General features: G+C 41.1%; 1 protein-coding gene and 1 long non-coding RNA gene across 8 annotated transcripts in view; one reads left to right on the plus strand and one right to left on the minus strand.

Annotated features, from left to right (window-relative positions):
• Positions 1-12,766, plus strand: part of LOC111069397 (sterile alpha motif domain-containing protein 5) — a 163,632-nt gene that overhangs the window by 23,161 nt on the left and 127,705 nt on the right. The window lies entirely within an intron of this gene.
• Positions 7,171-9,088, minus strand: LOC121405551. Its single transcript, XR_005968646.1, has 2 exons — positions 8,819-9,088; positions 7,171-8,061 (listed from the first exon to the last, which is right to left on the minus strand). It is a non-coding gene; the product is annotated as an uncharacterized LOC121405551 (long non-coding RNA).

Raw genomic sequence — 12,766 nt, forward strand, 5'->3', positions numbered from 1 at the left:
AACAACAAAAATAAACTACATAAAGAAATAAGGAAATAGTAGTTTTGGTGTTTTGGTGTTTGAATCAAGAGATAAATGCACATTCTGTTTTATTCTATTGATATTCCATCAATATTATGCTTCAGCCATTTTCTGTTAAAATGTTTAATTAATACTTTACATCAGTTGGGACTGAATGCCTTATGCCGCCAATGTTCCGGTAAATTTACTAGCTTGTAATTTTAGTATTACCTGTTAGATTTATATAAATAAAAAAAAAAATAAAAAATAAATATGCTTCAGCCAGATATCGATATATTCAAAGCGATATCATCACAGACTCCTTGAGTTTTCCCATTAATCTTAACATATCCCACATGCAAAAACCAATGAATGGATGAAGGAGTGCAGTGGAGTGGAGCCCATGTAAGGCTGAAGCCGGAACCCACTTGACCACTTGGACATCGTCCAAGCACATTAGTCATCTTTGGCTAAACGCTATTTGAGTTTTGTATTACCCTCCAGAGTGTGTGTGTGGATGCTGAGACGCCCTTTTTTTCTGCTGCTTTCAGACTGTATGGCTAGCGGGGTGAAAGGAGACTTATGGGGTCGCCGTTCAGCGTTCCATGGGTCCACTGATTAGCGTTTTGCATGCGAAATGCATAAATCACTTTGGAAGGGCTAGAGCGAGAGAGAGCGTAGAGCCAAACCGAACCGAACCGAAAGCAGAGAAAAAGGCAGGAGAATTTCTGCAATTGCCATTTGGTCTGCGGCGACGCTGTTGACATTTTTATTGCCTGAGAAAATATAATTCTTTTTACGCTCGCCCATACTCTCTCCCACTCTTGCTTAGCTGCATACATTTTTTCGTTTTTTTTTTTATCGTAACTAAATGGCCGCAAATGTCCAGCTGAGGCTGAGGCTGTGGCGGTTAAATAAAATAAATTGTCAATAAATAATAAAATAAAATAAATAAAAAAAAGACGAATATAAAGCAAAATCCTTGGCTTTAATCCTGGGCATTGATCTCTGGGTTGATCATAAAAACGGAATGGAGATCATGAATCATGGTCCCATTATAAAAGAAATCCAAGAAATTAATGCGTCAACTAAATAAATTCAAAAGATTTAAAAGCTTATACCCAGAACTAGACAGTTTAAGTTATCTCTGGAATTCGCTGGAGTGAAACTTAGAGAAAACCTTTGAACTGCAAAAAAGAATTTAAAATTAAAACAGAATATTTTTTTCCTTTTCTTTTACTTCCCCCACCAATTAGGTGGGGCAATAATTTCAATATTTAGTAGTTGCCCCGCCCCGCAAATCTCTGCGGATCCTCCTCTCTCTCTCCCTCTCTCTTTCACTCTGTTGGTGGCTGCCACTAATATGCAACATAAAGTCGTAACTTAATTTACTGCTAAAGCCGAAACGGGGGCGGCAGAGGAACCAGCTGAGAAGTCTGGAGTGCAGAGCGCAAAACTATTGGGCGAGAAAAGCTGTGGAAGCCAGGGCTAAGAATGTAATAAGGAAAAGAGGAAAAGTCTTTTACTAATTGAGGGCAAAGCTGAGAAAAAGCCTGGCAGATGCGAGGCCAGAGCCAGAGCACAGCGAAAGAGCGCAACAAAAAATAAAAGCAGTGCAAATTATGAGCACGAAAAGAAAATAATAATTTTATTTTACAGCTTGGGTACGATGTATTTTTTTTGGGTATCGAAGGGTATGCTGTATTTGTATTCTGTATGACAGATAAAACAGGCAGAGGGAAGAGTACTTAAATTTCCTTTCGCTTATGGGATTTTTTTGTTGCAGAGAGCATTATGCATGCCCATTTCCTCTTTTTTGTGGCTGATTAATGGGTATGGAAATATCGACTATAAGGCTATGGATTCCTGGTGGCTCCCTTTTTGTTGTTGTTGCTGCTGCTGCTGCTGGTTCTGTTTCTGTTTGTTCCTTAATAGCCGTCAAGATTCTTGGAAAGAAATAAAGCAAACGGCGCAAGGCACACACACACACTGCCACCCACCGACACTGCCTGCGAGGGCAAGACGACTCCCGGGACTCGCGGGACTCCTACTCTGAATCTGAACCCTTTTCTCAGGCAACCTCCCTCCCCCACCCCACCCAAAAATGTGCGCAAGCGTTGAGCTGTGAAAAGGCACAACAACAACAGCAGCGGCAACAAGAAGTGGCAGCAACATTGGCGGGAGGCAGCCAAGTGAAGTGGCGTGTGGCGTCATCAGGTTGCAGATGCTGGCAAAGCAGAGAGAAGTGGGAGAAAAAAAAATGCGTTCTACTTAATGTTGCATGCATTTATAGCAAATATTTCCCATGCCCCATGCCCCAGACTGAGAGACTGAGACCCACGCCTGCCCGCCTTGGCCTGCCCACAATTGCTAATGATGCAGCAGCAAAAGGAGCAGCAGCAGCATCTCAGAGCATCCTACTGCCTCATGCCTCATGCCTCCTGTTGCTGCAACTTACTTGGCTTGGCGCTCTTGTCATTAAGCTGCGCAACATTTACAGTTCTTGCCCGTTGGCTGCTTCTGCCTGCTGCCTGCTCCCTGGATGGCTTACTGCTTTTCGATTTAACTGCTGATAGCTTTTGAAGTTAGAGACTAAGTTACGTAGTGCACTTGGCGCACACTTATCTATCATTATCATCAGTAGCAGCAGCAGCAGCAGCCGCAGCAACACACACACACACACATATCCCCTGCCCTGCTGCACGTTGTGGCAACTTTTCTATTACGCTCCCGAACTGCACTTATCGTCATCATCAGGCAGCAGCAGCAGCAGCAACATCGCAACATCCCCAGCATCAGCTTCAGCATCAGCTTCAGCTTCATTTTCAGCTTCAGCTTTGAAAAACGAAGCTCTAGATACACTTTGAAGATCCATCTCTGCAGCCACATAAATGACGCATTCTTTGCTGGGAAAAACCTGTAAACGCGCATTCATAATACCCTCGGCCAAAAGGGTATAATGAAGAAGCTGGTTGCCTCCAGTTGGGTACAACGTCCAGTCTAATCACTGTATGCATCAGGGCCTTGATGGCATTAGTTGGACTCCTGTCGGCTGCCGCTGCCCTGCTGGCAGATTGAAGCTGTAGCTGTGGAATCTGTGGTAGATGCCACTTGAGTTGTTGCAGCTATCGCAGCTGATGACAATGATGATGATCATTATGATGTAGAGAATGACGTTGAGTTTGGACTTGGACTGCGTTTGGCAGCTGTTGAATCTCTACCGAGAGTCTCTTTCTAGCACTTTTTTCCACTCATACTACACATGTACTTTCTACAGTGCGTTGCGCAAGTATATGCCACAAAAATAAGCGCAGTCATATTATTTCGTTACGCACTGTGGCTTAGCATCCTCAGGTCTTTCGCTCTTCATCTCTCTCTTTCTATCGCTCTATATTTTTTTTGCCCCATCTCCCTTTACGCCAGCGGCCTGATTTTGTATAATTTTTTTTTTGTGTTATGAATTTGCTGGAAAATTGCAATTTTATGTGCAATTTCTGTGGCCCTCCTCCTAGTCAAGCCCCACCACAGCCTCCTGCTCGTGTCCCCCTCCTTATGGCTTACATTATTTCGAATAATTTAATTGCTTATTAAATCATCTTTTTCTTCTGCTTCTTGTTTCTCTTTTTAGGTAAGTTGGTTGATCTACTGACGGAGGCTCATCCTCTGTGTGGACTAATTAGTTTTGTTGCCACTGCCACTACTGTGATGTTGTTGCTGTTGGTGATGGTGCAACTTTATTAACCGCTGCCCTGGAGCTTTCAATCTGTGGCCTGGCCGTCAAATTAAATGAAATTTACACTTTACCGTTAAATTGGCAGGTACGTTAGAAAATTACACGGCAAGATCCATAAATTTTGTTACTGCCGGTTACGATGGGGTACAGCCTTTTGTGTACATTTTAAAGTTGCTGTTGCTGCAACCTGCTGCTGCTGCTGCCTGCCCCCTCAAGGCAACATCCGATTTTGACACAATTTTTGCTGAGTGAAAAAAAAAAGTAAATATAGTTATAGAGATGGGATGATGGCAAGAGGGGGGGAGGGCAACTCTATTTATTATGCATTTTGCTTTTGGACAACTCCAAATGGCGGCCGTATCAGCAGCATCCAGCATCAACCCCTAACCCTTCAGCCACTCTCTCTACAACCCTTCGGTGCTGCATGCCTCAATGCACTTTGCACTGTAATAGAGAAAAATTCCACTATTTGGTTTATATATTTTCCCCATTGCTTTTGTTGTTGGTTGTTTTCATGCAACTGGTTTTTGTTTGTGTGCCACAGGAGAAAAAAAAGGAGTAAAATGGAGTAAAAAAAAAAAGTAATGCTTACAGCAAATATAAACATGCCAGGGAATGCAAAAAAAAAAACAGTTGAACAAACTTTGGTTCCGTCGTCTCTGCACCCCGCCCCCCCTAGAAAATAGATGCGGGAAAGAATTTTAATTTTAGATGAGAGTCGATTAAAGGCATATACTTTCACTTCTTTTTGACAGTTGAAGGAATGAAAAAAGGAGATGGGACCTATGGAGTATTTTTGGAAAGAATTAAAGTTAAGGAATTTGCAGAAAATACTTTTTATTTGGGAGTACGGAAAAAAGAAGATGAATGAACACATTGCTGGACAGATCATTTAACTTCATTTTTCTAATAAAAATTTTCTTTGCAAAATCTTCCCTAAAATCGGTATACCCTTTTAACCATAGAGTACAACTAAACCAACCAAGTACAACGCAACGCAAGGAGGGTAACGTGAAATGGAAAAACTCCACTGTCGAAAATATGAATCGAAAAACATGGCCAAGGCACGACCCAAAACCAAATGGACCAGAAAGCGAATCAGACCAAGAAGTAGAAGCTGCTCCTCTTTGATTCCTGCCTCTGCGCCTGCCTTTGCCTCTAGATTCGCTCTTTCTTTCTGGCCAACTGGTTCGAGCCTGTCTCTCCGTCTGTCTGTGTGTCTGTTTGTGTGTCTTTTGCGGCTGTTGCATTGTCTTGTGGTATGGCTGCTCCTGCTGCTGCTGCTGCTGGTGCACTTGGCGTTGCTTTTGGGGGGCTCTTTTATTTGTGTTGCGTTTTTCCTTTTTACTTTTGCCGGCTTTTGCCGGCTCTCTGACCAGCCTTTGACCAATGTCCGATGGCGTGGTGTGCTGCCCTCTGTACTCCGTTCGATTCTGTTCTGTTGCTGGCCATGTTTTGGTTTTAAAAAACATTTTTTTTACAACAGTTCCTAGACTGCAGACTCTGACTCGACGGCCACATGTTGTACAATAGTTGCAACAACACTTTTTACACATGTCCAAAGCTGCTGACCCAATTCTCCCTTCTCTCTCTCTCTCTGTTTTTTCTACAATGTTTTTTTATTCGGTTTATGCTTTATTTAAATTTTGTGCTGAGTGCTTTATAAAGTTACGCTTCCAATATTTTTGTTCGAGTTTTTCTGCCCCTCTCTCTCCCTCTGTTGAAATGCAATTAGCGGTACCCTTTTTCCTGCAATGAAAAATGTCCTTTAACCTAAATCAACAATACCCCATAAGCCGCCAGGATTTTTCGCCCCTTTATTGTAGCCAAAGTGTTGACAATAATATTTCCATTCCAAACTAAAGTATTTGTGTAAATATTTTTTGATTTCTGTTCTGTTTTCTGTGCTGCTAATTTTCTAACCCCACGAAAATCTATAAATAAACAAGAAAACCCAACAATGCCACTAAACATTTATTTGTTTATGGGGGCAAAAGTCGCAAGTTGCCTGAAACCACCACCGAAAAATAAGGAAATTATTTTTGCTACCCCCGAGTGTGATTTGATTTTTCCCAAATATAATACATGGATCGTGCGTGCTCAAATCCTTCAGTGCAGTCCATCTGGTCGATCATCAATACTTGTCGCACAAATCCTTTACACCACTATAATCATCGTCGTCACCCCTCCATTGGAGTTCATTTATTTTCTGTTTAACATCATTTAGGGATTGCCAGCGAAAGACAGAGAGAGAGAGAGAGTGAGATTTTCCATGCATTCATTGTCTTTATTTGCACGCACCCCTCGAAAATATTATTTCGGGATTTTGCCAAGGGATGTTTCGGTTCAGAATTTATTTCTTTCGGCTGGGATTTAATGCCTTTCAAGTGTCTTTGGTGCGTAAAGTCCATTTTAGGCCTTGTGATTTGTCCAACGGATTAGCTTTGACCCTGAACCAGAGTTCCTTCTTTAATTTATATTTTGGCGCAAACTTTTTTTGTTGTTTGCTTTCAAAAATAATAATACCTCTAGGAACCCAAAAAAAAACCCCACCAATTTTCTATGGAACAAAAAGTCAATTTACAGCACGAGGCGAGGCTCGTCTCCTATGGACAAAAAAGGGAAACCAGCACCAAAAAGTTAGGGCGGCAGGGGTTCCTGCCAATAAATCCGTAACGAATCCTTTAGCGAACACAGCCAAGGGAACGGCAAAGGATCTACGCTTCAGTGAATTTTTGATGGACGTATCCGAGCGTAGCATATTGATGGCAAGTTTTGCGCATTTTACGGATATTGCACAATTTCTTTTTTACGTTTCTTTCACGTACCTTGTATTTGGGGGATTTTCAGTCGCACTCTCACTCGCACAATCTCTCCGCAACAAAAGTAAAAAAAAAAAAAAAAAAAAGAAAATGATTAATTATTCAGGGAAAATGTTGGATCGTGGGCAGGGGCGTGATTGAGGCAGACGTTTGTGCGCGAGCACTTTTAATTGGCTTTTGAGTCATCGACTAATAAAGATTAATTGTTTTTTAAAAGCAAAAATGTTGACAATGCAGTCAGAATGTGTGTGTTTGCAGTAGAGTGGGATTGGTTATATGGCAAAGGACATTCAGAGGAAAACCTCCTCTCCTGGCCGTTTATCTACTATGCCAGCCCACAGTGGGGTGGTGCCATGGTACGCACTCAATTGGAAGATTAAATGCAAGCCGAAAGTCCAGGCCAGTCCAGTTGGACGGGGAATGGGATCTGTTCTGTGGGGGGTCCTACAGTGTGTGTCATGGTCATAGGCAAAAGCAAAAGGTTTCAGGGCTATAGGAACGGATCGTGGAGCCCTTTAGGAATGCTGTAAAAGTTTACCATAAGCGAAAGGATATGCTTAGGGAAAAATGCAATCAGTCAATGTAATAAGATTCTTGGGAGAGTTTTTGTGCCGCTTTTATTTATTTGTTAACTCTAACAATTTGTAGAAAATATCTCTTAAAGTTTGAAAGGTCTTGTATCTAGCCAGCATGTAATTATCATCTTAATTTCATAATTTCTGAGGCCTTTTTCCGTTGAAAATTGATTTATTGCTCTGACAGATCTGTTTGTTCTTTTGCTAAATTCTCAAAAAGATGTTCAGAATTGCCATCTTGATGGCATTAGTCTTTTGCTACGCACTGTATTTTGTACCGCTCTCTGACCTGCCACTTGCCAATGTCGCACACTTTTTTATTTCGCCCCATTTTTGCCTCAGACAATGTGTTATTGTATCCCACTATCCGCGTTGCATATGCGGTTGTGTCCTGCGTCTGTTGATGGCAGAGTGGAGAGAGGAGTGGAGTGCTCTGCGGAGTGCGGAGTGATGTGGTGGTGGCTACTGTAGAACCATTGGCAGGTCGAACGATTCAAATGGGCCGCCGCCGCCGCCATCGTCGTAGTCGTTGTCGTTGTCGTGGTCGTCCTTCTTGTCGTTGATGTTGCTCCCTCATCCATTTTTGCGTATGAATTGCAAAACGCCGCACATATTTCACGTTATTGTTTGGGTCTGGGGTCTGTGCTGTGGCTCTGGGCTCTGACTGTGGGCTCTGGTCTCTGGCTCTGGCACTGAGTTCTGGTTAAAGCAGGTAAACCCTCTGTCTCCGTATTCCGTGGTCCGTGGTCGGTGGATGGCATTCCAAGTCGTGCCACACATTTGATATATGTTTTCGGTGTCGAGAGCATGAGTTAACTGTGTCACAGGCATCGTAAATTTTCGACACATTTTCCAAGGGTTCCCCATTGAAGGCTGGGCAGGCTGGATGGCTGTCAGGCTGGATGGGGGGGAACCCACTGCATTGAAATTGCTAGAAATAATCGTAAAATGATGAAGTCGTTTATGAACTTCAACTTCAACTCGGGCAAATATGAATGATTTGTGTGTGTGTCTGCATTCTGTTGGAGAGGCTGTGGGGTTCATTTCTTTTGGGTGGCTGCAGTAAATTATGATGCCTGGAAAGGGTTCGAAGCTACAACTAAATTAGTGGCATAATTAGTCCTGCTGCAATTGCTGCATTTTCAAGTGCTGTCTGCAACTGTCAAACTACAGGATATATCAACTGTATATACACATATATATATGTATGTACGCGACTGTCATGAAAAATGATATACCAAAACTCGCCTCGAGGCGAGCAGCAGCTGCTGACTGCCTGCCTGCCTGCCCCTGGGTATCGGTCTTGGACTTGGTCTCTCTCTCTGTCTGCCTTTTGGATGGGTCCGGGAGTCCTTCTTTTGTTTTATGCCGCCGCCAGGCAGGCCCTTTGTTGTGTCTCTCTTTCTCTGTCGCTGCCCTGTGTCTGTCTCTTTCAAGCGCATTGCCAGAGTATAATTTCGTTTAATATTGTTCATTTTAGTTCTGTAATTGTGCGACGTTGTCAAATGACAACTCGAGCGAGCGAGCCGAGCCGAGCGCTCGCTCCTCTGTGCTCTGCCTTCTTCATTCACTTTCCTTTTTCAATTTTTCATTTCAACTGAAATTTCGTATAGAGGATCGTCTTACAGTAGAACCCTGCTCGAAGGAAGGGTCACTCGCGTGGGTATCTGTTTTGTTGTTGTTCGTACCTGAACGGAAAGGAATCCTTAAGCTTGGCTAGAGATCATCACCAGCCAGGCTGGTCTCTGGCTTGAAAGCCAGCGCCACAATTTTTGACATTGACATTCCCTCTGTCTCAAAAATGTATTTTTATCTGATCGTGTGCCGCCGCATTCAATTGGAAAATTCAGTGTTTCATTAATGGGGGTTTTTTTTTTAATGTGGCATCTGTCTTGGCCTGGCATTCTAGACGACAGACAGGCGGCTAATAAAAATGATGAAATTTCAATTTTATTTTGTGTGAGTTTTGAGGTTTTTAATGTGTGTGTTTTGATGTGAAATTTGAGCTAGTTTTTGGCTACGCGATGATGATGCTGATGATGGGTTTTAAGATAATTTGGATTGACACTCATTTGACGGGTAAGATGTGACAGAATTGTGGAAAAAAAGAGACATTTCGAAAGGTGTCTATGTGAAGATTTAATGATGATCAAAGATCAAAATATTAAGCAGCGAAAGAGCATTGATTTTTTATAGATAAAGTTGTAAATGAGTCTCATTTGAGGGGGATAGATCACAGTTGAATGGCCTTTAGTTCCACATGGAAAGAGTGAGGTTTAGACATTAATCTGAGTGGAAGTTTTCTCATTTTTTAAAATGATCATAATTTAAAGATCGAACCATCTAGATGAGCCCAAAGATGTGATATTGTGCAGACAAATTGTAGATGCCCGCATATGATTGTAGCCTGTAGATTTTGGGTTCTATCTACAATGACTTTGGAGTGGCATGCCATGCGGCAGCGCCCATCGGTCAGCGTTTCAGCCTGGGATACGCGCATAAAACGCTGCGGCTTACTTATAAGAAATCTCTAATTATTTTGCCAAGAGATTCCAAAATAAATATAAATATAATATAAATATATATCTATAAATAAATATAATATTTTTTATGGCTAATTATATTTTGTATCTAAAGATAATTTCTTTACATTAAAGTGGGCATCTAATAAGTGTCTAAGCATGATTTAAATGTTGATTAATACCCCCCTTAAGAAAACCACCATATATAATCCATTAAAGTGATTTCTGTATCTTTAATCAAACTTGGTTAATGGTCTACACATGTTAGTTTTTGCCAAACAAAATAACCAACAAAAACCTGAACTGGTTTGCATCTCAAATTGGAAACACAAAGCCTCTAAATGATCTATTTGAGTATTCAGATTAGATTGAATGCTTTAATTGCTGAGGGCCCCATAGATATGAAAGTTTGTTGAACAAATTGCTCTGTGATCATGAGCGATCCCCACAGATTATGATCATGATAAAACCCTTAGTCAAGGCCAATTGAAAGGCCTTTTGTTTGGCCATGTTATCATAGTCACGCCTATCGGAGCCAAACCGTGTGGAGACCAAACCCCTGGTGATGTTTTGGAGCTTTTTGTTGTTGTTGTGGTTTGGATGAAGTAAGCTCCCGCAGTGCGTGTACGCAGAGACGATCATCATCATACCAGACCATCCATCGACTCTTTGGAGAGTCATTAATCAAGGCCCACTTAAAGACATTTAAACGCTTACGAATTGTAATGCGAGGGCACGATTTTTCAACGATAACGATTTATTTGGCTGCCTTTTATATCTCGCTTTATTATTATTATTATTGATACAATGCCCCGTTTGTGTTTACCGTTCCCATAAATTTACTTCGGGGACATGGCAACGCATGCGCCGCCGCCTTTGACACACACAAAAACAGGCGATGAAATCTCAATAAGAGATGGAGCGAGCCCCAAAAGCCCCGAAGACAGAGAGAGAGAGAGAGCCCCCGGAGCCTGCGCCCACAGATCGTATGGGATTGGATCGTATTGCAAGTTCCCCCTGTGGGCTGGCTGGCAAATCGGAATGTAAATTTTTGTCGCTTCTCGGGAATTGATTTATATCTGAGCAGCAGCAGCAGCAGCGGCAGCGGAGGCAGCACAAGTCGGTCCGGATACGGATTGGTCTGTGGATTGGCTTCAATCTACTTTATTATTCATTGGAAACACACCAACAGCAGCAGCAGCAGCAGCAAGCCCACAAGATGATGATGATGATGATGTAGATGACGATCCAATCCGAGCGAAGTGAAATTAAACAGAAAAACCAATGCTCATAAAACTCGCCAAAGGTCCCAGACTTTGAATTTCAATTAATTTGTCTGATGGATGGATGGATGGAAGAACCATCGTAAATGTGGATATTTTCATTTTTATGAGCTAATTGCCATTGTTCGTTCGAGACTCTCTTCGGTTCAATCAAAGAAACAAAATGGCAAAGGGAGCGGGCCAAGGAAGTCGAAGTTTATTTGCCTGCCAACCCATAAGATTTTTTGTGTGATTTTGTTGTGATTTATGGGACTTCTTTGGGGTTACAAATCACAATAAAAAAAAAAAACAACCCAAAAAACCACAAAAAGTGTGGGTAAAAAGGAAAGGAAGACACTGTGTGACAGGCTGCGACATAAATGCTAAATTGGAAATTAATCAATGAAAATTGAATACCAAATTAATATTTATGGCCAGTGATGGTTTACGATGGCTTTTTTGTATTCTTTTTATTTTTGTAATTGAAGCTCAATTAATGCAATCAAATTTAAATATTTCATAAAATGTTTATCAAAATGTAATTGAAAACAGGCGGTATATAATTGTATTTTTTTAAATTTAATAAAACTGTACCTATCCGTTTCAGTGTGTCATCATTAAAAGATTAAATACCTTAAAGAACTTTATCTTTGAAAAATTTTCAATAATAAGTCCGAGACTTAAAAAGCTACAGGGTACTGAATTTCTTACTACAGACTCTATTTATCTGAGGTTATCAATGAAGTTTCTGCCATAGAACATCTCTCATTAATTTAACACAGGATTCCATGGATGCATTTCTGATTTGCGAGGGACATTTTAACGGCTGCCTTATCAACTGTGTGGCACTCGACATCAAAATAATAATCATAATAATTATAGTTGGAAATTCGTTGAAATAATAATAAAATTGTGAAAAATATATGCAGACGAGTGGACGAGTAAATTGCCCTGGCTGGCTGCCTGGCCTGGCCTGGCTGACTGCCTACATCACAAATTATGGCTGCGTTTAAGTAATTGTTGCAACCGATGACAGCGCTGTTGCATGCCCCAACAACTATCTGTCTGTCTGTCTGTGCCTCTGTCTCTGTCACAGGCATTGGACAATGAGAGCGTTGAAATATGCAAAAAAAATGGCAAAAATTAAGGAAAGAAAAGAGAGGAACAGAGGGAAATGGAAATGGGAATTCATAAACTGCAGCGACGACAAATTGAAGAGGGATATTGTGGGGGAGAATGACTGGGAGAGGGTGGATGTGGAAGCCAATGCGCCGCGGCATATAAAAATTTATGAAACGCCATAAAAATATTTATAAAATTGTCACCCCGCTGAATCTTTACGAGCATTTATAAATAAAATGCACGCAATAATGCGAAAAATTAAAAAAGAAAAATGTTAATATAAATAAAACAGATAACAGATAACAGAAAAAGGAAGCATCGGAAATAGCCAGATCAAAATGATAGGAAACGTATTGAAAAATAATATTTATAATTATATACCATTTAAAGTTCAACATAAAATCAATAATAATAAAGGCCAAAAATAACGAGCAGGGAATGAGCGAGAAAGGAATAAACAGAAGGGAATAATAAGAAAAGAATAATGATTAAGAAACTACGCTGACGATAAAGTAATGTGAGAATGGAATAAATAGTCTAAGTCAAAATTCCATACATGTGCATTTTTATATCAACTGAGTCCAATCAAATGTGCCCGTGCCCACTTGCATTTGGAACATGAGTTTTTCCTAGCTTTTGCTTCGCTTCATTGATTTCCTGCAGCTTTTGACAGTTGAATGCATTCCTGATGCTCATTGCTAGGGGGATAGATACAATATACTTGAAGACC

This window comes from Drosophila obscura, unplaced genomic scaffold (genome assembly GCF_018151105.1).
Source record: "Drosophila obscura isolate BZ-5 IFL unplaced genomic scaffold, ASM1815110v1 contig_150, whole genome shotgun sequence".
NCBI lineage: Eukaryota > Metazoa > Arthropoda > Insecta > Diptera > Drosophilidae > Drosophila > Drosophila obscura.